This window comes from Phoca vitulina, unplaced genomic scaffold (genome assembly GCF_004348235.1).
Source record: "Phoca vitulina isolate PV1807 unplaced genomic scaffold, GSC_HSeal_1.0 scaffold6, whole genome shotgun sequence".
Lineage (NCBI taxonomy): Eukaryota > Metazoa > Chordata > Mammalia > Carnivora > Phocidae > Phoca > Phoca vitulina.
This window is the reverse complement of record NW_022589709.1, coordinates 66084176-66109216: the sequence shown is the minus strand read 5'-3', so window position 1 is coordinate 66109216 and position 25041 is coordinate 66084176. Positions and strand designations below refer to the sequence as shown.

The window sequence follows — 25041 nt, the reverse complement described above, 5'->3', positions numbered from 1 at the left end:
GGGGTAATCCCCGACTCCAGCTGCTCCTGACGTCACTGCGCGGAGCCACCGCCCCCCACGCGCCCTTACCTCCGGGGCTTCCTCGACGCTCCGCCCCCAGACGTAGCCACGCCTCATTCCCTCCCCCCCGCCCCAGCCGCCCGACGTAGAGGGCGGAGCTTTTTCGGCCTGGGCGTGAGCGGTTGCTTGGGCCAGAAGGTTCTCTGGTGGAGGCGCTCTTCCTACTGCCCCGCCCAGTAGGTTCGTTCGCACCGCTTCTTCCACACCCTTTATCCCTCCTCTTTCTCCTCGCCCCGCCTTTCCCCTCCCTTCTCCTCAACCCCTCTAGTTCCTTCCCCGCCTCGCCACCTTCCACGATCTCGCGAGACTTGACCCAGAACATTGCGGATCGGGTCGGCGCCATTTTGGGACCGAGACTGGTTGTGGGGGAGGGAAAAGCGGCAAAAGGGGATTATTCAAAGTACCGAAAACCTCCTCCCGGGATCGAGCGCAGCGGCACCCCCAGGCCAGGGGCACCTCTGGTGTAGCAGAAGGTAACACCGTCCTCTGTGCTCCACGCTGGAGTCTGGGGGAGGAAGGAGGGTGTCCCTGTCGGCGTTGGGGTTTGAGGGGTCGGGAGCGGCGTTGGCGGCGCGAGGTGTGAGGCTGCCCTCGGACGCGGTGGGGGGGGGGTGGCGGAGAGCAAGGAGAGAGACGGAAGGACGGCGGCGAGAGGCCCCTTTAGATATTTACTCGGCCCCGGTGGAGTGGGGGTGGCGGTTGTGGGGAGGGGGTGGATGGCTTAGGCTCGGTGGCTGGGGGATGTTTGGCGGAGGCTGAGAACGGATCCGACGCCCTCTGTGCTGGGTCTTCCTTCCTCCGGCCTCTCACACATGCCCGCCTCCTTTGGCACTACTGCTCCTCTAAGAGGGCTGACGGAGTCGAGGCCGAGTTGTGGCCTTCGGTTGTTTCTTCAGTAGCGCGCCCGCTCTTTTCCTCCTCTCCCGGGTCCGTGGTCGTAGCTGTGTATTGAGTCGAATGCTACCATGTCCCTCGGAGTCCTGTGGGGCCTGAAGGGACCTATTCTGGTTTTGGAGAGAACCACTCTTAATGGGATTTACGAGAACGGTTTGGTACCTTCCACCCCCTCAGTGTTGGGAGAAACCTGTTTTCTTAATTCAAGGAAATGGGGACCGACACCTTTATCCCACAGCTGCTCTCAGAAGCCGGGGAGGTCTCACCCTCAGGCGAATTTAAGGAATGTTCTTGCCCCATTTCTCACCTCCCTACTTTCTACCCTTAGTGGGGAAAATGTCTCTTAGACATTCTAATTTGGAGAGAGCGTCTCTTCTCTTTATATCCTTTTTTTTGTGAGTTGTATTTACTAATGCTCCTTGGCACCACACCTGCCTGTTCATTTTCTTTGGGCCCAGTGAATTGAAAATAGAGAAAATCTTTTATAAGGTTGTGGGCCAGTTTCATAGTTTTAATTTTTACTCGAAAAGTATAGGAAGTTTATATAATTCCCCCGTATTATATCCGCACCCCCTTCCCAGTTGAAATCATTCCTTGTCCTCCGTAACATCATCTCCCACCTTTCCCTCTTTTATTTTAAAGTCTTTTTCATCCAGTAGACTGTTTTGGGGCGCTTGCTTGGGCTTAGCCTTTTTTCAGACCCCAATAGAATTACGTAGAAGTGAATTTCTCTCCAGAAGTTGACTCTTCAAGATTGGGGTTAATTTTTAGCTCAAAATTAAAATTCAGTGTGTAATTGAAGTTTTTTTTTTTTTTTTATAACTTTTACAGGTGATTGAATTACTCATATATGAAGATCATCTTCTAGGTTTTGTGTAAAAGGCCCCGGATATTTGAAGTGGCCATTTTGGGATTACAATGTTTTTGGATAATTTTGCCCTAGAAGTTTATTAAAAGTGGCAAGAATCATCTCTGAAGTGAATTTATAGTAGTGAACAATTCTACAAGCTACTAAAAGGACCCAGGCATATCTTCAGTATTTTGGTTCAAACGGATTATATAACTGGTTAAATTATTTCAGCTGGTGGTATTTTTTTTTTTTTGCTTCTTCCCCCCTCCCCCACCCCTCCCCTGTAGTTGTTCTTCAGCCAAAACTGTAAGATATGTTTGATTTGTGTACTGAGTAGTTTCGGCAGTTTCAAATTACTGTTTAAATATTGCTGAAGTTTCTTGGCAGTTTATTTTTACCTTTATTAAAAGTTTTAGGAATTTTTGACCTCAGCCCTTTTCATGTCACAATGGGACAGCTTTTCTAAATGAAGACATTGAAAGAAGACAGAGTTTTTTCCCTTTTATCTTTTATTTACGTGGAAATTTAAGATGTTGCAGTTTTCCAGCAGCATGGTAGTATTGAGATAGCTATGTGTCTCCCTATATGCTGATGTTTAGGAATGCTCTTCAGATGTGAAATTTTCTTTTTGTTTTTGCTTTTTGGCTCATAAATTGGATATTTCATCTGGAGTGGATAAGTACAACAGTGACAAGTACATGGAATAATAAAGAAGACTTTAAAATCTTAAATCCAAGGAACTTGGCTAATTCTGGAGATAGCCATATGAAAACTTTAAAACAGAAGTATGGGTAGCTGACTTGAAGTAACTCTATGTCAAATAGTCATAGGTTAAGTATCTTCAAAGAACTTGGATATTATTTCAGAGGATACAAAATAAAAAAACAAACTGGAAAACATAAAGATTACAGAGAAAAACCCAACACCTTCCTGTGCAGTCCTGTTGGAATTTGTAAGTATTGTATGGTGAGCAAATCACATGTTCATTTGTAAACTGTAATAAGAGTCAAGTTTATTCTATGTTGGAAGCCTTTCAGTTTCTTGGAATAATACTGCTTGGCTTCAATTTCCTGGACGTCTGAAGACTACCTACCATTAAGTAAATTGAAATGCAGAAAGAGTTAAGATTTAAGAATATTTCAGATCACACAATCCATATTTTTACATTTTTGTGCTTATGAAGTAAAGAAAATCCCTTTGGTGAGTATTCACCCTAATTTTTATGGATTCATAGATTGGTAAAAAGGTAGGAAAACACAAATATTTTATGTGTCTTGCTAGCCAGTTACTTTCTTTAGGCTGCTTTCTAAAGGGAGTTTAGTGTTGTTACTTAGGTAGTTTAGAGTAAACTATAACATGTGACTTGGTTTTTAAACCTGATTTTCATCATAATTCATAATTCTTTTAAATAGCTTGATATATTTTCTATTTGGAAGGTTATGCTGACTTAAGTTTATAAACAAAGCTTTTTTAAAAAGTTGGAAGTATTGCTGTAAGAGATCCTTTGACAAAGGAGAATTATGTTTTAATAGTACTTCAATTTTTCAGTATTGAATAGTACTCTTTTTAGTTACCCTTAGTTATTAGGGTTTTTCAGTGATTCCTAGGCATAGGAATGTTTGTTATTAAAAAAACCCACGAAAATTTATTTTTTAGACACTATTAGTGAATATATTAGTGTAGCTAAAATGAGAGTTTATTTTGTTTAATTACCTTTCTTAGATAAAAGATTGTAATTTTGAACATTTTGCCAAGATGGCTTTATAACTTGTCAGTTGTTCCCTTTATTCCAAAACAGAACTTTTTTTCCTATGCTATTGATTGAATCCTTTTATCTCACTTAGAGCAGAAGAGGTAGTAGAGTCCAGAACAATGTAGGTATCCAAATAAAGCGTTTAGTTTCTGATCTAAAATTGAGATTAGAATTAAGTAATCCTCTCTGTTAAAATAGACTGAGTTATTTTTGTTTTGTCTGTCACAACTGTGTGTAGTACTTCTAATTGAGCTTTCACCTTGATTTATATTAAAAAAATGGCGAGACCATTCAACCACCTTTTCCCTTCAGAAGGGACTGCTCTTATATGCATTTCTCAATTTAATGGTTTTTCAAGTTACTGGTCTAGGAATATGCCTCTTAAATGTGATTAAAAAGTTGAAGTGGAAATGAATAATCTTTTCATAGAAAAGAACATTATTTATGATTATTTTCTTTTAAATTATTCCTACTGATGTTACCGTACAAAGCCACGTTACCAGGATAAAGATAATTCCAGAGACAGGGTTTTTAAGAATTAACTTTAATCTTTGAATAGTCTCACATCGGTGAAGTTTGCTTACAGAAATTGTTCATGGACAGATTTACTTACTTGAATGTTTTGATAAATATTTTATTATATTCTTGGCATCAAAATAGATAGCAATAGTAATTGGAACAATTGCTGGGCTGCTTCTCCCCCTCCCCCACCTTTTTTCCTCCTGTCTACCCTACTCCATTTTTTTAATCTCCTGTGCCTAGACTGTAGGTCTAAAAATAATAATCATAGTAATTAACATTTATAGATGATTGTGTCACATATTTTGCTGTGAACTTTGCATAGTATACTTTAGCTCTTAGAATAATTCTATGAAGAAAGTGCTATTATAGTTACAGTTGTACAGGTGAGAAAATTAAGATTTTAGGAGATTGAGTCTGGGAGAAAGTAACTTGGTTAGGAACAGGGTTAGATAGAAGTTTTGACCAAATCTCCAACTCTGACTGGAGGGCTCAATACTCTTAATCACTGTGCTATACTGCTTTCTTGTGAATTGTATTTCATTAACGCCTATTTGAGCATTATCCCTGATATTTTTGTTTTTTCTTCTATATACTGCTTCTCTTCGGTTAATATTGATTACTAGTGGAACTTGGAGTTCTCTTTGGTTAATATTGATTACTAGTGGAACTTGGAGTTCTCTTTGGTTAATATTGATTACTAGTGGAACTTGGAGTTAAGCTAAAAGGTAGAAGAGAAGGTATTGTTAGTGTTGCTACTTGTAACTATCTGGTAAAACTTGAGTTAGCTAAAAATTAAAATGTACTTTCAGGTTATATTTCTATCTTATACACCCACATTCTCTTTGCACATGGGTGAAGCTAAATGCATGTTAGCTTTGTTTTACTTTTTCTCTGGTTTTGAACTGAGATCAGTCCATAGATTTTTATTATTATGTTATGTTAATCACCATACATTACATCATTAGTTTTTGATGTATTCCATAGATTTTTTTGCTTAAAGTTCCTAACACTTCAGAATGGAGGAAAGAAGGAATAGTAAGGAAATAACAGGAATGGGAAAAGAAGAAAGAAAAAAAAAATGAAATTTAGAGAGTTACAGAGTAGGTAGGAATAAGGATGGGAACCTCTAGTATGAGAGTAAAGTTAGCAAGTGAGGATGGACCCTAAACCCAGGCCAGATTATCTGTCTTCGACATAACCACCTTTTTTCTGTTTAATTTTTGATAAAAATTTTAAAATAACGATTTAGATCCAGGTAGAAAAAGGGAAATGGTTGGGAGTTAGGACATTTTCGGTTTAGCGTTTGGAAAATCTAGAAAGGGGCCTATGTGACCTAGTGTATTTGGCAAAGCTCTTTGGCCTTGGCTTTTCCAGAAAACTGATGGAAATAATTTATATGAAGGCTTTTTGTTAATTGTGAAGTGTAATATATGTGTAACGTTTTTTTCTAATTTCCAGTATTTTGAGATTCTGATAAGTACATGTCAAGTCAGTATTTGTTACAGTCTGAAGTTGTTTCTTCTGTATCTGTTAATGGCATTACCGGAAACCCGTTTATACCCTGCCCCTCCCCATTTCCAGTTTCATTTATTATCCTAGCTTGGTCCTTGATCAAGAAAGTAACGAACTAAATCTCTTTGCCTTTTAGCTCCATTCTCTTTTTCCCCATAGTTTCTCTTGTGGCCAGAAGGATAGTTCTTGGTTTCGTTAGTTCAGCAGCCCTCACTTAGGGTGGCGGATTTGGCATATTTAGGGAGAGCAGGTTGGAAAGAGATGTATTCCCTGTCCCCTTCTCCCCTTTTTTAAATGTTTTATATGTCAGGGTTTCCTAACGTCAATTTTTTTTGGCTACATAGGTGGGTGTGGGAGACAGTGGTTTGAAAATTCTCTAAAATCGATCATTTTGGGAGTGCTTATATATTTTTCTGGGGAGCAGGTCCATTACTTTGAACAGGAGACTCAAGAAAAACAAAATGTTAGAATTACTGATAAACCTTTTGTGGTGGATGTTTTTCAGTTTTACCTGCTTTGCTTTTCCCCTTTTTTGTTAGCTGCCACACCCAGCAGAATAGTTACAGGCTTTTGGTCTATATCCTTTCAAGTAATTGCTAGTTTCTGCGTCTTTTTATACAAGGTATCCCACTCATTTTCTTGTTCTTGAGTCATCTTTCTGTTCACAGCTTGGTGAGTGCAGTGTTTTGGTGTTTCATTTTCTGCCCTTTAATTCAGTTTATTCAGATTATATTTTTTTGAAACCTTTTTAAAAAGTTTTTTCTGTACTTATTTTTAGCAAGAAAAAGTTTAAAAATTGTTAAATATGTTGTGTTTCCTTTGAAACTCAGAACTTGCAAATACACTTAAGAATTTCTTAAACTGAGGGGCTCCTGAATGGCTCAGTCGGTGTGTCCGACTCTTAATTGCTCCTCAGGTCTTTTTTTTTAAAGAGCGAGTGAGAAGAGGGGAGAGGAAAGGGCAGAGGGAGAGAGAGACTTTAAAGTAGGCTCCACACTGGGCTCCATCTCACAACCCTCCTGAGATCATAACCTGAGGCAAAATGAAGAGTCCGATGCTTAACTGAATGAGGCACTCAGGAACCCCTCAGCTCAGGTCTTGATCTCAGGGTGGTGAGTTCAAGCCCTGTGTTGGGCTCCATGCTGGGCCTGGAGCCTACTTTAAAAAAAAAAAAAAACTCTTAAACTGGAAAAAAAAATTCTTAAACTGAAAAATTGTCTTTGCCTTTATGTTTGCATACTAGTTAAATTAGTTTGCTTTTCAATGAGTATAAATACAGTGAGTTTAAAAAAAATAATAGTTACTATCTCACGTGATAACCTGTGGGTGGGAAGTTTGGCAGCCGTTACCTGCGTGGTTCTGGCTCCCTCTAGGTCTTTAATATAAAGTCTCAGATACAGTTACCAGGGCTACAGATATTTGAAGGCTTGACTGGGGCTGGAGGATCTTTTTTCCAAGATGGTGTACTCATTGGCCTGGCAGCAGTTGATGCTGGCTGTTGTCTGGAGGATTCAGTTCCTAACCACCTGTGGATCTCCAACTCCTTGGGGTTTTTTTGTTTGTTTGTTTTGTTTTGTTTTGTTTTTAGTAATCTGTACACTCAACTTGGGGCTCGAACTCACAACCCCAAGGAAAAGAGTTGCATCCACTAGGTCAGCCAGGCACCCCTCCTTGAGTTTCTTTAAAATGTGGCAGCTGTAGCTCCTGGAGCAAGTGATCTCAGAGATAGGTAGAAGCCAGGGTATCTTTTATGACCTATTCCAGAAGTCATTTCTGCCACATTCTTTTTGTTCCAAGCAAGTCATTAAGTCTAGCCTGAAACCAAGGAGTGTAGTTAGGTTTCATCTTTTCTCAAAAGAATTTGTGGACATACTCACAAAAACCACAGTAGGAGGTAATCTTTCCCAACCAGTAGTTGTCAGCATAATTGGAATTAGCCAGTCTTCACTCCACAATTAGTAGGTTGGGCTGTTACAACTTTAGAGAAGAAAGTATATTCTAAATTTGTATAAATTCAGGAGATTTAAATCTTTCTACATTTATAGCTATAGGCTGAGCTTTGGAGGTAAGGTTTTTTTTTTTCCCCCTTTCATACTAATCTTGAAATCATCGTAATGAGGGAAAGTTTTTTTTTTTATCATGGCAAAAAAAAAAAAATAGCCATTTTTGAGTGTATATTTATTGTTGTGCATTCATCACCACCTTCCATCTCCAGAACTTTTTTCATCTCTCCAAACTGAAACTGTGTACCCATTAAACATTAACTTTGCATTTCCCCCCTCCCTAGCCCTGGCAGTCACCATTCTACTTTTGTATTTCTATGAATTAGACTATTGTAGGTACTTACTATAAGTGGAATTGTGCAGTATTTGTTGTTTTGTAACTGGTTTATTTCACCTTGCATAATGTCCTCGAGGTTCATCCATGTTATAGCGTGTGGTAGAATCAATTTCCTTCCTAAGCAAAAGAATAATCCATTGTGTGTATGTGTCATATTTTGATTATCCATTTATCTGTAAATTGACATTTTGGTTATTTCTACCTTTCTGAGATCATGAATAATGCTGCTGTGAACATGGGTGCACAAATATTTGTTTGAATCCCTGCCTTTTTTTTTTTTTTTTTTAATTCCTGCTTTTTATTCTTTTGGGTATATACCAGAAGTGGACTTGCTGGTTCATATGGTAATTCTATTTTTAATTCCTTGAGGAACCACCATACTGTTAGCTATCAAGGCTGCACTATTTTTTATTCCTACCAGCAGTGCACATGGGTTCCACTTTCTCCATATTCTTTCTAACATTGTTTTCGATGTTTTTGATAATAGCCATCCTAGTGGTTGTGAAGTAGTATCTCATTGTGGTTTTGATTTGCATTTCTCTAATGATTACTTAGGTCTTCTCATTTGCTTATTGGCCATTTTATCTTTTTGAAGAAAAGTATATTCAAGTCCTCCACCCAGTTTTAAATTTGAGTTGTAGGAGTTCTTGATATATTCTGGAAATCAACACCTGTCACGATGACTAGATTTTGATAACTACTATTTATCAATGCTTACCACGTTGCAGGCTGTATTAAGCCTTTTAAGTGAATTAACTAATCCTCATGGTTCTTGTGGGTGGGAATGCCTTATTCTTATTTCACAAATGAGAAGATGAAAGCACAGAGATTTAAGTCACGAAGGTCACACAATCAGTAAGTGATACTTCTGAACCTACACATTCTGTATATCCAGAGCCTAGACTTCACCTATGATGGCTCATAGTTCAAGTTTTTAAGGTGAGAATATGAGGAAGGTAAAAATACTACTCTTGTTTCAGGATTGAGAAGATAACTTATTTTATTCTTAGCCAGCTACAAAATTTTCTTTTCCTTAGTGAGGTAAGTTGTGACTTTTTTATAATATACTGTTAACATGGGTTTATTCTCATTCGGGAATATTTTCCTTTTGGATCACTTCGTAACCAGTGTTTACAGTATTTTAGATTAGAAATTGCTTTTCCCAGTTGCCATGTGAAGTAAGTGCTATTTCCATTTAATGAGTTAAGAAACTTTGAGATTAATTTACCTAAGGTCATCAGTAAGTGACAGTAGGGATTTGAATTTTGCTTATCTGTACTCTGTTATAGTTAATTTTCTTAGTGTTCTAAGTAGATCTTATTCTGGAGTAGGACTGTCCAATAGAACTTTGTGAAATGAGGGAAGCATTCTATGTCTGCGCTGTTCAGTATGGTAATTGCTAGAAATATGTCCTTATTTGAAGTGTGGCTAGTGCAGATGAGGAACTGAATTTTAAGTTAAATTTTAATGTAAATTTAAACAACAGCATGTAGCTCCTAGCTGCCGTATTGGACAGCACAATTCTAGAGACAGTGGTACAGAATCCAATCAGATCCATAGAACTTTCATAACAAGTACTTTTTAAAGTCCCCTTTATTAACCTGAAATAAAATTTTATGCACATAAGATCATATTAATATGCTCCTAAAGTGAAAAGGATGGTTATAATAATGAATTTTAATATGTAGTAGCACAGATGTGACAGTTCTAGAAGACTGATTTTTCCAAAACATTCTCACAGATTTCCAAAGCACTCTATTTGGCCTTCTTAAAAGAAACAAGCGACTAATGTTCTTAAGTACTCTTGTCCTTTTAGGAAGAAAAGTCCCTCAGGTGGATTAATAATATATTGATTAGAGTATGTTTCATTTATCTTTCTAATATTTACTGCCGTTTCAGTTGAATGGGCAGTTAGCCAACATTAAAGCTATCATACAGTGTAGTGACGGTATTTGGTATTTGTAGAAATGACCAAAAGGAAAGTAATTATCAGTTTTCCTCTACTACAAATTGAAGGTAAAAATCAGTATTCAGTTTGGATTGGTGGACTTGGTCCTGAAGGTAGAGGGAAAATTGTGGGATTACTTTATAATTCCTCAGAGTAGAGAATATAAATTTAGGGTCAAAGTAATACAGGGAAACACTATTATCTGTATGTTTTTGTAATAATAAATAACATTTTGGGAGTTGGTTTTTATGAAAGAATGTGTCCCTATTCATTTTTTTTAATGAAATGTGAACCCATTTTTAAACTAGGTATATTGAGGTATAATTTACATACATAAATTCACTCTTTTAAGTGTACAGTTTGAAGATTTTTTTTTTACAAATCAGTTGTGTAATCCCATCACCTGAGAATGTAGAACATGTACATCACCCAGAGAGTTACGTTATTGTCCTTTACAGACCGTCATCTTCCCTCACCCCTATGCTCTGGAAACCACCAGTCTGTTTTTCTTGTCTTTTGTATTGTGTATTGTTTTCCAGAATTTCATAAAGAGGGAACCAAACACTGTACACTTCTGACTTCTTTCATGCATGTTATTGCATGTATTACAACCCAATATTTCTTATGGCTAAGTGGTGTTCTCTTGTTTGGATACACAACAAATGTTTATCCATTCTCTGGTTACTAGACATTTGGGTTGTTTCCAGTGTTTGGCTATTGTGAGTAGAGTTTGTATGAACATTTGTACACTGGATTTGGTGAGGAGAAGGGTTCTTATTTCTCTTGGGAAAATTACCCAGCAATGTGATTGCAGGGTCATATAAATTTTGTGTATTTGACTCTGCTAAAAACTTGCCAGTGTCTTACAGAGTGCTGAACCATTTGCATTTGCACCAGCAATATAGGTTACATAGTTCTGCATTCTTGCCAGTATTTGATGTCAGTCTTTCAGTTTTATCTGTGGAGTGGGTGTATAGTTTGAATTTGCATTGTGGTTTTAATTTGTATTTCCCTAATAATGTTTTTTGGTGGTGTCCAGATCTTTTGCCCATTTAAAAAAGATGAGATTGTCTTGTTGAATTGTAAGGATTATTTATGTATTTTGGATACATGTATATTAGATACATGTTTTGCACATAATTTCTCTTAGTCTGTGTTTTGCCGTCATTTTTTTTTTTTAAGATTTTATTTAAGAGAGAGAGAGCTCACACTAGCACGGGGAAGGTCAGAGGGAGAGGGAGCAGCAGACTTCCTGCTGAGCAGGGAGTCCTGCGGGACTGGATCCCAGGACCCTGGGATCATGCCCTGAGCAGAAGGCAGCCGCTTAACCGACTGAGCCACCCAGGCGCCCCGCCATCATTTTCTTAATAGTGTGTTTTGAAGAACAGGTATTCTAAGTTTTGAAGTAAGATTGGTTTGTGTTTTTTTGTGTCGTAAGAAATCTTTCCCTAACCCAAGGTCACAGGATTTTCTCCTTTCCAATAGAAATTTTGTAGTTTAGCTTATACTTTGGGTCTTTGATGCATTTTGAATGATTTTTTTTTTGGCGTGTGGTGTGAGCAAAGGGTTGAGGTGCTATTTTTCTTTCTTTTTTTTTAAAATATTGTAGACGACGTCCAGTTGTCCCCGTATCATTTGTTGAGAAGGCTTTGTTACCCCTTGAATCACTTTGAAATACCTCTGTTGAAAATCAGTTTCCTGTATGTGTGGAACTACTGGTGTACTTACTATTGCTGTATATGTTAAGTCCATAGTTGATAAATATGGATGCTAGCATTTGAATTTTTCTGCTTTATTTTAAAATCCTGATGACATCTTTTTAAAAATCTTCTATAGGAAATGTGGACTAAAAGAAATTGTTTTTATGGGCCTGTGAAGTAAGACCTGTTGCAACATAATGCCATCTTGAATTGATGGAGCAATCTTTGTGTGGCTTGAAGTGTTAGGTATTATCTAATTTATACTTGAACATACTTTGAAATAAATGATAATATTTCTATGTTGGAAATGAGAAAGGAGGATGCAAACTATCAACTGACTTTAAAACATTGATTCACCAGAGGTTCTGGGATTTCTTGAGTGTTAGTTTGCTAGAGAAGATGTTCATTGCCTCAGTAGATGTTTCAGTGCCTACTGTATGCCTGCTGTTTCATTTGTGCTGAGCATTTAATAGCAAATGAGGCAAAAATGTAAGATTCCTGAACTCTACTTGGTCTGCTCTTTTCTCTGAATGCAGAGTAAATAGAGTCCTTAAACTTGAATTGTGGTTTCATCCCTTTTAGTAAATAATGGCCTTTTGATGATGGCCAGGGCAGCCTTTATAAGACTCTTATTTCCTGCCCTAATAAAACTGGTTCTTTTCCTGCTTCACAAGGTTATCATTAGACTCAAGTGAAATAATGAGTGCTGAATGCTTTGAAATTGTAAAATGATACAGACTTTTTATTTAGCAGTATTGTTATGGCTGCATCACATAGATAGTAATGGTTGAGGGCCATTATGATCGACCAGGAAGGAGAAGACTGGATTGGGAGCATAGGTAAATGTAAATTGAAAGCACAGAACTAAACAGAAACCAGGTATATTTATTATTTTTTAAAAGGTTTTTTTATTTGAGAGCGAGAGCAAGAGAGAATGAAGGGGGGTGGGAAGGGCTGAGGGAGAAGCAGACTCCCCTGCTGAGCAGCGAGCCCGTGGGGCTCAGTCCCAGGACCCTGGGATCATGACCTGAGCCGAAGGCAGATGGTTAACCAACTGAGCCACCCAGGCACCCCACACTAGGTATATTTAGATTGCATTTTATAACATGTTTAAAATTGATGAAAGGACAATGCATTACATTCTTCTGAGGTAATATTTGTGTAACCTGGGAAATGGTACCATAGTTTATGGTATGCAAATGATCTCAAATATAAATCTGCAGTCCAGATCTCTTCCCCATATTCTACTGTTGTAATTTAATGGCCTTTTTGGCCGCTCCACTTAGTTTACAAATTTAATATATCCCAAACTGCACTCATTTGAGTCTTTCTTAGCTCCATCCTTTCTCCATTCTTTCCTAGTTCAGTAAATGGATACACAGTCCATCTGTTCAAGCTAAAAAACTTGGAAATCACCTTTGATTTCTACTTTTTCCTCCCGTCTAATCATTTAGCAAATCTTTTTGAAATAAGTCCCTTTTTATTCCACCGCCATTGGACTTGTCTAAGCCACCATCTTCTCTAACCTGAACTATTGCTGTAGCCTTATAACTTCGTTCCTCTACCATTCTTGCACCCCTGTAGTTATTCATAGAGCAGGTGTTCCCACTGGATTTAAGAATAACATGTGGACGCTAGCCTGTAAGAATTGTTTGTTCCCTCCATTTCTCTGCAACCTTCCTTAATGTCTTCCTAGACCATTTGCCTGTAAAGGCCCTCTTTGTCTTCCTTCAACACACTAGCCATTTTCCTTCCTGTCTTAGGGCCTTTATGCTTGCTCATTCTTCTGTTTTCCCTTTGTTAGCTCAGTTTTTAGTTTATGTGTTAGATTCTAGGTGACTTTGAAACCATTCTGTGTAAAGTGGGCAACCCCCCTTCCTATACCCTTTGGTTTCTCTTATCTGTTTATCCTATTTATTTCTTTCAATGCACACTAATTATCTGGCTTACTTTCACTCATATTTATCACATACTCTTCTGAGGGCAGGGGACCTTGTCTCATTTGTTATATCCTTAGTGCACTGACTTGCAGAGTAAAAGAATTAACATCTTAGATAATTTAGGTTAACTTACTTTTTCCCCAGAATTGAGTATGTGCAGTTGGTATTTTTATTATAGAACTGCAGTTTAACTGTTTGTGGGCTAGGAGAAATTTGTTAGGGGATTATTTATAGCCTAGTTGATTTGTTGTCAGATTATATAGAAGCTTTTTTTTCTGCCTAGACTGAAATAGTTATATGAGCTTCTAGTCTGCTTGCTAGATTAAAGACTGGCTTTGGATTTGCTATTAGCGTCCTGAAAGAACTGACTGATAAGGGCTTATTCATTATGACCTTGCCTTTAAAAATGTTCCCTAGGGGTGCCTGGCTGGCTCAGTCAGTAGGGAGTGTTGACTGTTGATCTTAGTTAGGGTTGTTAGATCGAGCCCCATGTTAGAAGTGGGGATTACTTAAAAATAAAATCTTAATATAAAAATGCTTCCTAGTTTGAACTGTTGAGTTGGAGGGATTAAAACCTAGTGAAATTGTCCCGTCAAGTTTAAAAAGATAAAACACACTTTAGGTTTCAAGGAGTAACTTTGAAACAAGTGAGCGAACAGAATTTTTGGCTCCTCATTTTCAGAAATGAGAAAGGCCATGAGAATTTATATTAACTAATTTTTTTTTTTGAAGAGGAGACATAATCTTTACTCCTCTCTTTACTCCTCAAAGATACGAAAGGAGAGTTATGTCCACAGAGTTTGTTATTTTTGATATCACACATCTTCTCAGTGTGATCCTGATTTGGTTCTTTTAAGAAGAGCATGTTAAAGATTTCTTACAAGGCTCCTTATTTACTAAAGCTCTATAAGGATGCTAAACTTGAAGATGTTACAGTGAGTGATAAAATAATTGTTTCATGGAATATTAGCTAGGTTGAAAACTACTTGAAAAATGCATTCTCCTGATAGTCAAGATGTCTTAAGGACTTTCCATATGTAACTTAGTTGCCTTTGTTTTTGCCTCTAAGTCAACTGGTAGTTTTCAGATTTTTCACATGAATTACTCTTTGTTCTCTTCCATTAAAATGAGTCCTTATAGGGACATTGTGGAAATGGGAAAATGTGAGTGAAAATGTTTTCAAGTTAGTCCTTTAAATTAGGACCTTCAAGGACAGTTTGATGAGAGGACAGAGTCTGTTGGGGACAAAGGTGGCTTAGGTTGGTAGAAAGCAAGTTAGGACTGCAGTGGTAGTTCACACTGTCCCTTTTCTATGTGTTTGGGAGATTAAGATCTGTATTTTGTATAAGGTTTGTTATAGCTATAGGTCAAGGCAGTGCCTGACATGTGAAACTAAAACTTAACACTCAGAATTTAGAGAATTACCTAAATAGCTGTTATTAAGACTAAAATTTTGTATAAGGTAAGATTTCTACCTAATGTATTCTCAGTTATTTACAGTATGTGTGTAGGTTTAGTGGTTAAGAATTTCACCTACCGGGCGCCTGGGTGGCTCAGTCGTTAAGCATCTGCCTTCGGCTCGGTCATGATCCCAGGGTCCTAGGATCTAGTCCCACATCCGGCTCCCTGCTCGGCAGGAAGCCTGCTTCTCCCTCTCCCACTCCCCCCTGCTTGTGTTCCTGCTCTCGCTATCTCTCTCTCTGTCAAATAAATAAATAAAATCTTTAAAAAAAAAAAGAAAAGAATTTCACCTACCACTGATGAGTACTCTGACATTGGGAACTTTAAAATGTTTCACATTAAAAAAAAAATGTGTTTCACATCTATATAAAAACCTGTTTTTTTTTTTTTAAGATTTTTAAAAATTGGAGAGAGAGAGGTGTACGAGTGGGGGTGGGGGTGGGGAGGGGGGGTGGGGAGGGGGGCGGAGGGAGAGGGAGAAGCAGACTCCCCCACTGAGCTGGGAGCCTGATGCAGGGCTCCATCCCAGGACCCTGAGATCATGACCTGAGCCGAAGTCAAACACTTAACCAACTGAACCACCCAGGTGCCCCTGTATAAAAACCTGTCGTTTTGTTTTTTGAAGAAAAGATTATGCCAAAGCCCTAAAGAAATTGCCTAGTTAATTGTGTGTGTGTTTGTGTCTGTATGTTTATGTATTCAGTATATATTTTAGGCTATTGTTTTCATAATGAAAAAGTTAAGGTACTTGAATTTCCAAATCTTTCATTTCATATCAAGGATCCTGTCTCTGAGCTGTTTGTGAAATGACTAGTTCAAAGTGTTAGGCTCATTTTCTAAATTCATTTGTTGAAGCTTGTTTGCTGCTCTTCGGATGCTGCGTTTTAGGCTTACTTGACTTCAGAAAAAGATGGGTAATGTTAAAGTTAGAGGATTCAAGAAATGGTAAAGTTAAGTCAGAGTAAAGAGAATTTAAAATTACTTTGAATACATGTACCTAGTGCAAATTACAAAAAGTACAAGGGTTTTTAGAAAATAGTCACCCCCTCATGCCTATTTCCCAACTGTAGTTCTTACCTGAAGAAACCACTCTTAGTTATGTATTTTTCTGGAGAGACCTTATGTGTATATAAGCACATTATATTCTTTTTAATATAAGTGGTAACTTGAGGTCCACCTTGCTGTACAGCTTTTTTACTTAAGGAATATCTGGGAAGGTTATTCCATATTTATATATGTAAAGCTACCCTATTTTTATATTGGTGGCTTAATGTCTACTTAACTAGATCTCTTTTGCTGTGCATTGTTTCTTTTCTTTCTTTTTTTTACTGTTAGGAACAATGCTAGTATCCTTGTAAATGTGGGGGTACATTTGTACATCCTTTTTTTTTTTAAGAGATTTTATTTGCTTATTTGTCAGAGAGAGAGAGGCCCCCACACGCAGGGGGGAGTGGCAGGCAGAGGGAGAAGCAGGCTTCCCGCTGAGCAAGGAGTCCGATGTGGGACTCGATTCCAGGACCCTGGGATCATGACCTGAGCCGAAGGCAGGTGCTTAACGGACTAAGCCACCCAGGCATCCCTGGGGTACATTCTTCTAAGTGGAATTTCTGAGTGTAATTTTGAAAGCTATGCTAAATTGCTCTCCATAGAGGTATGCCAACTTAACAGTTCTAGCACTAATGTGGTATCAGACTTTTTTCTTGGGCATTTTGCCTTTTTCTTTTGAATTAGAATGAAAATATTTCATATATAAGACCCTTTTCTGTCAGTTCTTTATATTTTTCCTTCATCTTTTAAGTTTTTTTTTCTCTTGATTTGTAGGAACATTTGATGTATGAAGGGAGGTCAACCCTTTGTATGTGCTATTTGTGACAAGTATTTCCCCCATGTTTTTTTTTTATCTTGGTTGTGAATTTTGTCATGTAGAATGCTTTTTGTGTTTATGCTTATAATTGAATATATAAATACATTTTTATCATTTGTTTTGTGTGTCATACTTAGAAAGACCTTCCTAAGATCTTATAAAGATCTTTATAAAGATTATAAAAATTTTTCCCACATTTTCTCTTTCACACAGTTAACTTTTGTCAGTAATTTTCCATCCCTTTCAGTCCTCAAATTCAGGATTTCTACTGTTCTTTGTAAATAAATCTGATGTGGAGTTTTAGCACAACGTAACCAATTATGGAATTAATTTGATATTATCATAATTTAGTCTGCTGCATTTCACATTTTGGTAGTTTGAGGATAAGCCTTACCATTAATTGCACCTTTTTTTTTTTTTTTTTTTTAAACCTGTAATTGCCACTTCTGGTATCAGGAAAAATGAGCTAATCTTGCTGCCTTCTTCACTTTCTTCTTCCCTCTGTTCCATCATAATAGTACGCATTCTTGTGGAGGAGAATATTGTTTAAAGTGCTGGTTTAGAGTAGCTGCTCCATAAATGTTTATTGATGAATTATGTCATTCTGCAAACAAATATATCAGAAATGTTTCTTTATGGGAAGGAGAATTTTCGTAAGTTTATAAAGTAAAATGAAACTTGAAGATAAGTTACTTTGGTTAGTTGCTGAAGTGTATTTGGGGTGAAATGTATTTGGGGTGGTGGTGGGGTTTGGAGGTGGGAGCAGGGCAGAGCAGGAGAATGAGTTAACTTTCAGTAATTTGTGTGGGAGCACTTGAGAGATACTGATAGTGAACAAAAGAGCATGGCTTTTGAGGCAGAAGGATCTAGGGTTCTTCTTACTGTCCAGGTCTTGTCATTACTGGCTGTGTAGCTTAGGGGTAAATTACTTAATCTCTTGTGAATCTGCCCCTTTTTCAGAGAACATGTTTAAGCTGATCCCAGTATATCTTTTGTTCTTTTTTAAAGTGTATCTGTTTACCTCATTTGAACCCTTATAACTTTGGTATTTTTCTCATGGTAAATACTTCAGGTAATTTGCTTATACTTCAACATTTCTGATAATGGATTTGAGGGTGCACTTTTTTTTTTTAAACAATTATTTGTTAACTCTGTTAGAATGTTCTAGGGGGACTACCCTCTTGAGCCTTTAAGTATCTTCGCTGTTTAGCACTTTGACCACATTGGCTGTTGAGTAAATGAGTTTATTTGAATTCAGTTTTATTCCAGTTGAGTCCAGCTTGTTTGCAGTATAATTCTTAATTAAAGTGTACCATTACCAACCCTTATAAGAAAAAGGGTCTCATAGCTGAATTAGACAAAATTTCAGGGTGACTTAACCTACTTCAGTTTTATGAGGAAAGAGAAGCTCAATGCGTAAAAATTTGTTTATAGAGTAGGGTTTATATTTTTTGGTAGTGAAAATTAAGTCTTGAAGTTCATTTTAAGTTTCACAGCTCTTGAGTTACCTTGTGTATTTTACCTTTAGTAGTCTAGAAACTTGAGAATTAGAAGCATCCTGTTTCCAGTAATGCTTTTTTTCTCCTTAAAATTCTTTTTGGAGGGTGAACATAGCAATTTTTGTATGTAACAATTTAACAGTCACAGTTCTCTAACATTTTTTTTTTTCTGGTGAGCAAAGCATGGGTAGGTTTTGAACAATTTAAGAGGTAAACTGAGGGGGCGCCTGGGTGACTCAGTTGGTTAAGCATCCCACTCTTGATTTTGGTTCAGGTCATGATCTCAGGGCCCTGGGATCAAGCCCCTCTTCAGGCTCTGCAGGGAGTCCCCTTGTGAATCTCTCCCTCTGCCCTTCCCCCCGTTTGCACTTGCACTTGGTGCACATGGTTTCTCTCTTAAATAAATAAATATTTTAAAAAAAGGGTAAACTGAGGAGGAAGAGGAAAGGGTCTAAGAAAATTCCAGGTTAAAGGAAACATGAAGATGAAACTTTTTAAAGGATGGATTTGTAATATTCTAGGTTTCTTGTTCTTGTGAAATTTATTAATGTTCTGTTATTATTTGTCTAATCTACAATTTTAAGTATATTGATAACAGAAGCTACTGGACATTGTTTCATGGTCCAGTGTAAAAAATAGTCAAGCTATAGAGTATTTTCCTTTAGAGGCCATGTTCCTTAGGCAGGGATTTTTTTCTTGATGTTTATTGCAGTATTTACCATCCTTTCCTGATGATCATCACTTAAAAACAGAATTGTAGGTCCGGTTTAAGACCTGTGGAATCAGAATCTATAGGGGAGGGGCCTCTTCTACTTTTTATTAAGAAAGTCTGTAAATCAGTAGTTAATAGGTATCTCCTAAATATTAATAGAGTTTTATTATGGTATTACAGCAATGAAAACAAAATTCAGTGGAACAAAATGTCATAGTATAGTTTTTAAAAGTTAAAATGTGACTCACAAAAGATTTAGGATGAACATGTGTCACAGACTGATCATTTTTTTAAAAAATGATTTTCCTTTTATAACCTGATGCGTGAAGATTATGGGCCAGTTATTGTGGTATAACGTCTCTCTAGTTGGCGTTTCTGATGTTCAGACAGGCTGTGCTTCTTTGGGTTATGCATCTTTGACTAGACTATTACAGAAGTAAAGCAGTGCTTTCTTTGCTCATTGCATTCTGTCATTTGGCGCACGATTTCAGTTTGTTCTATAACTGATGATGTTCACTTTGATCTGTTCATTAAGGATTTCCCAGGCTATTTACCTGGCTATTTCACTGCAAAATTATAATAAGTGGTTTTGTTTTTATTTTGGGTGGTAGGAGGTACTTAAAATTGTGTAAATAACCTCCTCTTTTAATTTTTCAGTGTATGCATTTATATCTGGATTGATGGTGTTTTATTCAAGGGGTTGTAATACAGCAGTCTTATTTTATTGAAATCAAAGTCACATTACATGAGGTTAACCATTTTAAAGCCTACAATTCAGTGGTATTTAGTACATTCACACTAGTGTAAAACCACCTTTATTAAATTCCAGAACATTTTTGTCACCCAAAAAGAAAAATCTGTATCCATTTAGCAATATTCCTCATTCCTTCCTCCCTGCAATCCTTGGCAACCACCAGTCTGCTTTTCATCTCTATGGATTTACTCATGGATATTTCGTATAACTGGAATTGTGCAATATGTGACCTTTGGTCTGCCTTCTTTCACTTAGCATGTTTTTGAGGTTAATTCTTTACCATTCCTTTATAATGAATATATGTGTACATACACCACATTTTGTTTATTCATTGATGTATTGATGGACATTTGGAATACTTCCTCCTCCTGGCTGTTGTGAATAGATCTGGTATTGAACACTGGTGTGCAAATACTTGAATATCCATTTTCACTTCTTTTGGCTATATATCCATATATATATATATATACACGTATTTATAGTATTGCTGGGTCATATGGTATATATTTAACTTTTTAAGGAGTTACTGAACTGTTCTGCAGTGTTTGCACCAATTTACCTTCCCAGTAACAATGTACATGGGTACCAGTTTCTCCCATATTTTCATCAATACTTGATAGATATTTTTTTTCTTCTTTTTTAATGGGGGGGGATGTCTTTCAAGTCCTTTGCCCATTTTAAGATTGGGATGTTTTGTCTTTGTTGTTGAGTTGAAAGAGTTCTTTATGTATTTTTTAAAAAATTTTTATTATGTTAATCACCATACATTACATATTAGTTTTTTTTTTTTTTTTAAAGATTTTATTTGAGAGAGAAAGCACGAGCAGGGGGAGGGGCAGGGGGAGAAGCAGGCGGAGAAGCAGGCTCCCTGCTAAGCAGGGAGCCTGATGTGGGACTAGATCCCAGGACCCTGGGATCATGACTTGAGCTGAAGGCAGACGCTTAACCGACTGAGCCACCCAGGCGCCCAACATCATTAGTTTTTGATGTAGTGTTCCATGATTGATTGTTTGCATATAACGCCCAGTGCTCCATTCAATACGTGCCCTCTTTAATACCCATCACCAGGCTAACCCATCCCCCACCCCCCTCCCCTCTAGAACCCTCAGTTTGTTTCTCAGAGTCCGTAGTCTCTCATGGTTCGTCTCCCCCTCCGATTTCCCCCCCTTCATTTTTCCCTTCCTGTCTTTTTTTTTTTAAACATATAATGTATTACTTGTTTCAGAGGTACAGCTCTGTGATTCATCAGTCTTACACAATTCACAGCACTCTAGACCCTTATCAGGATATGATTTGCAAATACTTTATCCCATTCTTTTCATTCATTCATTTATCTGTCTTTTCACTTTCTAGATAATATCCTTTGCCACGGAAGTTTCGTATCTTTATGAAGGCCATTTTTTTCTATTGTTGTTTGTCTTTTTGGTGTCGTATATAAAAATCTATCGCCAAATCCAAGATCTTGAAGCTTTACCGCCATGTTTTCTTCGGATAGCTTTGTAGTTTTAGTTTTTACAGTTGTCTTTGATCCATTTTGAGTTTATTTTTGTATATTGTGTGAATAGGAGTCCATCGAATATTCGCCTGTCTTGGCACCATTTGTTGAAAAGACCATTCTTTCCCCCATTAAATGGTCTTAGTGTTTTGGTAAAAAATTAACTGGCCGCCATACATGTATGACTTTATTTCTGGACTCTCAGTTCCATCCCATTGGTTTATGTATCTGTCCTTACGCCATTGCGATTTTATTTTTGTAGCTTTGTAATAGGTTTTGAAACACAGAAATGTGAGTCTTATAACTCTGTTCTTCTCAATATTATTTTGGATGTTGGAGATCCCTTGCAGTTGCAAATGAATTTGAGAATGGCTTCTCTGTGCAAAAAAGAATGTTGGAATTTTAATAGGTAGTATGTGTATGTTACATACTTCCACTATGTGTATGTTGGTATTCTTGATGGTGTCCCACAGGTCTTTTTGTAGCTGGGGTGCAGAGGTGCAAGAGCACCTGTCTCGGGGATTCCCAAACAAACTAGGTTTACCCACTCCCTGCTGACAGAATCCAAAGGCAGAGATACGAGTAATGGTGAAACAAGAAAGGAATTTATTTCAGTGAGGCCAACGCCAGGAAGACAGTGGACTAGCATCTCAAAGATTGTCTCCAAAATGCTGAAAATACTTCCAGGTTTATATAAGGAAAATGTGTGGCAAAGATGAGTTGGGTACATGCAGGTAGGCAGTGAAGGTCAAATCGATCACTGTCTCGGAGTCATTCACTGACAGAGGTGTCTTGCTGGCTCAGGATAATCCTTACTGCCTGAGAGGGTAGTTTCTGTTCCCTTCTGGGTATGCTTTGCCCTCAGGGTCTTTCGACTGAGCCAAAAAACAAGCTTAAAAGAAGAATCTAACTAGAAAGTTGGAGGTCAAAATTAAGGGTTGACTCTTTGTAGTTTTCTTTTTTTTCCTTCCTGTTCCAGACTGATAATTTTAATTGACCTATCTTCCACTTAATCTGGTTCTTCCTTCTGTTGGCTCAGATCTTCCATTGCAGTTGTCTGGTGAAATTTTCATTTCAGTTACTGTACTTTTTGGCCCAAGAATTTGTTTGGTTCCTTTCTGTAATTCTTTTATTTTTTTTATTTATTTTTATTTTTTATTTATTCATGAGAGACAGAGAAGCAGAGGGAGAAGCAGGCTCCCAAGGAGCAGGGAGCCGATGTAGGACTCGATCCCAGGACCCTGGGATCATGACCTGAGCCGAAGGCAGACGCTTAACCATCTGAGCCACCCAGGTGCCCGCTTTCTGTAATTCTTAACCTCTTTAGGGATATTCTGTTTTTTTGAGACCTTGCTCTCTGTTTCTTTTAGCTTTTTGTATTTAGGACAGTTGATGTCTGTGTTTCATCAGAGAGACTGTTTTGTAATTTTCATCCCCCCGCCGCCCCCGTTAGTGGGCCATACTTTCATATTTCTTTGAATGCTTTGTAATTTTTTTGTAGAAAATTGAGCATTTTTAATATTGTAATTTGGAGGCTGGGAACCGAATGTGTCCCCCCCCCCCCCCCCCCCAGTCCTCAGGGTTACTTACTGCGGGTTTGTAGTTGGGTGTTTGTTTAGTGACTTTTTGAAACTATTTTTGTAAAGTCTCTCTTCTTTGTTTTGGGTAGTCTCTGAAGTCACTGTCCCTTAGCTTGTGGTCCCTTAGCTTAGTGTTTCTTGTTTTTGGTTTTTCAGATAATGTTTTAGTAAAATTTAAAAAATTAATGCAAAAATCCATGGTGAACAAAATACAAAAGTTTATCATCAGGATCAGTATGTTGTCTAAAGATGACAGATCTTTTCACACACGGGTCAAACAAGGAACCAGCTCTTAGTGCTCACAGCACTGCTGAGACAGGTTGCAGCCTTTTAATAAGACTTACTAAAGGTTCATTACTAAAGTAATTTCAATGCAATACAGTAGCAGTTTTTTTTCTGTTGTCCATGGATAATGCTGCTCTGAGAGCTCTTCAGACAAGAGCCACTTTTACCTTTGCTGTGTTCAGCTAGTGTTTTGTTGCAGATGCATGTCTGGAGCCAAGAAGGAATAGAAATAACGGAAAGTTAAAAAGTAACTCTCCCAATCTTTGCCCATTAGGTCTGTGTTAGGGCATTTCTTCAATGATTAGCCACAGTGTTTATAACTATCTTAGTCTTCACTTCTGTTTTCTTTGACTCTAAAGAGTAATCTGAGGTGAAAGTAGAGGGTCTTCTCAGGTTTTTTTTCTTTTTTTTTTTTTTTAAAGCATGTGTCTTGCCCTGGCCATTTGTGTGGTTTTCTAAGCCTCCTGTTATAAGGGAGTTCTTTGCAATGTCATAATTTCCCAAAGAAAATTCTCAGCCTTTCTTTCCATGCTTTAGGTGTGCTGTTGTTTACTCAGTTATAAATCTTTGTCCCAAGGAAGAGGAGGTTCATATACCCCTTACTGTTTGGAAGAAAATGCCCTTAGCATAGCAGCTTTTCTTTCCATGTTAGGTAAAACAAAGGCGAGTACCTCTTGTCATTTCTTAGGTAGCCCCCAGACAGGTTTATACAAACATAATTCTGTGAGAATAAGTTCTACAGGGCTCCAGAACCAGAGACCTGGGTCCCGCACTGGCTTTTTGGGACCTCCATTGTGCCCCGGAGAGATGGGGGTCAAAGGCAAGTAAAAATGCTACAAAGCTTTCCTGCCATTTCTGTTTTCTGTTTCTGTTTTCTGGATTTAGTGTGCTTGATTGCTGTAAGCCTTTGGCTGTTTCAGAGTTCTGACAAAGCTGATTCTGACAGATTTTGCTTTGAGTTTTGCTGTTACTGTGAAGGGGTAGGCTCTTGGAGTTCCCTCTTTCACCATTTTGTGTTAATGGCCTAAACATGTGTTTTCTTGTTTCTAATGCTCAAATTGTCCTGATTTGGCCAGTGGGAACCCATTCAAGCTGGTTTCTATGCCCTTTTGATATTTCATAATCATTATTTGGATATTTCCTTTTTGCTAAGATAAAATATTCTAGGCTTATTTTGTCATCTTCTTTCTCCAGCCCTGGGAATCAGCTATTTCTCAAAGCCCTGCTTTTGTTTAGTGGAAATCTGTTTTTAGAAGCCAAGATCCTAGGGGCGCCTGGTTGGCTCAGTCAGTTAAGCATCTGCCTTTGGTTCAGGTCATGATCCCGGGGTCCTGGGATGGAGCCCCTTGTCGGGCTCCCTGCTCAGCGGGGAGCCTGCTTCTCTCTCTCCCTCTGCCTGCGGCTCCCCCTGCTTGTGTGCGCGTGTGCGCTCTCTCTCTTAAAAAAAAAAAAAAATAGAAGCCAAGATTCTGTGTTAAGTATGCTCATTTATTGGAGTCACTATGCTCACACCCTCTCAGTGCAGAGTTGGGAGAGGTACATATACATAAACAAACATTATCTTTGTGTGGTATATGTGAATGGAAGTATTTTAATATTATTAATATATGATTGTGTTAATCATTAATGGTACTGATGGAATATAACACTGCAAAATTCACTCTAGTTTTCACCCTTTCTGTTACTACTGGGTTCTTTCACAGTATGAAACTTAGCTTTCATTATTCTCAATACTTACTTGATTATTTCTCCTGTATATAATCGATCTTCTGTTGTAGCCACTGCCACCACTCACATGTGGACACCCACCTCTGCCTGCTTAGCATCTTGACTCTTCTCACTGACTGCCCCTGCCACCCCCCCCCCCCCCCC

At 37.9% G+C, this 25041-nt stretch overlaps 1 protein-coding gene across 2 annotated transcripts in view; it reads left to right on the top strand.

Moving 5' to 3' along the window:
• Nucleotides 1-197: 197 nt before the first annotated feature.
• The window catches only part of GPBP1 (GC-rich promoter binding protein 1), a 71419-nt gene continuing 46575 nt past the window's right edge, over nucleotides 198-25041 (top strand). Inside the window, exons 1-2 of one of the 2 annotated variants that reach the window (XM_032404390.1) lie at nucleotides 198-533; nucleotides 1786-2756. The gene's annotated coding sequence lies outside the window, so the exon portion shown is untranslated. The remainder of the gene's footprint in view (nucleotides 534-1785; nucleotides 2757-25041) is intronic. The other variant, XM_032404391.1, reaches the window with a different exon arrangement.